The sequence below is a fragment of the Penaeus vannamei genome, chromosome 6 (assembly GCF_042767895.1).
Source record: "Penaeus vannamei isolate JL-2024 chromosome 6, ASM4276789v1, whole genome shotgun sequence".
NCBI classification, from domain to species: domain Eukaryota; kingdom Metazoa; phylum Arthropoda; class Malacostraca; order Decapoda; family Penaeidae; genus Penaeus; species Penaeus vannamei.
The window spans coordinates 1,836,936-1,839,435 of record NC_091554.1 but is presented as its reverse complement, the minus strand read 5'-3'; positions in this window follow the sequence as shown (position 1 = coordinate 1,839,435).

The window sequence follows — 2,500 nt, the reverse complement described above, 5'->3', positions numbered from 1 at the left end:
ATGTATGAACATTTATACACTGCATGCGCGAGCACACACATATTCATATGTATATATATATATATAGATAGACAGACAGATAGATAGATAGATAGATAGATAGATAAATAGATAGATAGATAGATAGATAGATAGATAGATAAATAGATAGATAGATACATACATACATACATGACATAGATATGTATATAGGTATGTGACGTATAATATGTATATATACATACACATGCATATACATATATGTATATATGACATAGATATGTATATAGGTATGTGACGTATGATATGTATATATACATACACATGCATATATATATATATATATATATATATATATATATATATATATATATATATATATATATATATATATATATATATGTACATATATATATATATTTATATATATATACATATATATATATATATATATTATGTATATATGTATATATATATATTTATTAATGGATGTATATGTGCGTGTATTCATGTAAGGATACACACACACACACACACACACACACACACACACACACACACACACACACACACATATATATATATATATATATATATATATATATATATATATATATATATATATATATATATATATATAACATGCATGGTATATACATACATACATATATATATATATATATATATATATATATATATATATATATATATATATATATATATATGTATATATATATATATATATATATATATATATATATATATATATATATATATATATGGATGTATATGTATATTTATATAGGGATATTCATGTATACGTATATATTTATATAAGTATTTTATATGCATTACTGTCCATACATATATGTATACACACATACAAATATATATACATATATATTTATACAGACATACAAATATATATACACATATATTTATACACATATACAAATGTATATACATATATATGTATACACATAATATGTATAGCCACAGAAACGCAAAGAATATATTCACACATATATGAATACATACATGTATATACATGCATATACATACTATTTGTTTAATTACTTCTCTATCGATAATTTATCTACCTCTCTTTATATACATTTACTCAATGATATTGATATTCATTGATCTATGTATCTGTGAATTCATGTATGCACATATATGTCAGCATATACATATGTATATGTATCTTTGTATCTATATATTCATATTTATATATTATATCACACACTGCATACATACACACATGTACAGGATATGTAAGATATATTTGATGGAAGTACGTGCGTGCAGGTCTCATTCTACGCGTTCCGATAATTTTCGTGAGAGAAATGAACTGGAAACCTTGGCAGGCTACGCGCATGAATGACACGGCGATCAGTTTCGGGTCTGGCTGCCTGGGAGACTCATGCTCGCGTGTGCTTACCACATGCTCCCTCCCCCCCCCCCCACCGTTATCAAGGTGTGACTCGTCCCTTGAGTGACCAAGAAATTTAGGAGGAACAGACCAATAACTTTGTAGGAGTTACTGAGAGTCTTTAAATGGCTCTGTTTATTAGAAAAATGAGTAAAGGAACCCGAGTCATTAAGGAAACAGCCATCCGCCTCATCGCCAAGTTCAAGGTCAAGTTCAAGGGAAAGGCAACCGCCACAGGGCAAGCGGCGGAAAGTATGGTACGAAAGAGGCAGTTGGAGTGTTAATTACCCCTGACAGCCAGGTAAGGTCAGGAACAAAGCCCCAAAGCCTCTGAATCAGCGAGTGTTCACACTATTCTGTAAGGCGATGAGGGCGTGGAACAAAGTACAGGCGACTTGGCAACTGAGTGATAAAAGGGAGAGATAAAAGGACTGCATTTGTCAAATGCGTGGATATGTACATATACACATATATGCGATATATATACATATATGCATATGTAAATATGTATATATACATATATATGTATGTATATATAAGTAGATGCATATATGATATATACATGAATATATATATATACATATATATATATATATATATATATATATATATACATATATATATATATATATATATATATATATATATATATATATATATATATATATACATATATATATACACATATATGTATACATACATATACACACACATACGCGTATGTGTGTATAAATTTATATAAATTATATATATATATATCTATATATAAATAGATGGATTCATAAATATGAATACTCGAACGCATGTGCATATATATATTTGATATATATATATATATATATATATATATATATATATATATATATATATATATATATATATATATATATGTACACACACACACACACACACACACACACAGACACACACACACACACACACACATATATATATATATATATATATATATATATATATATATATATATATATATAAATAACGTAGATGAATATACAATGTATATATATATATAAATATATATATATATATATATATATATATATATATATATATATATATATATATATA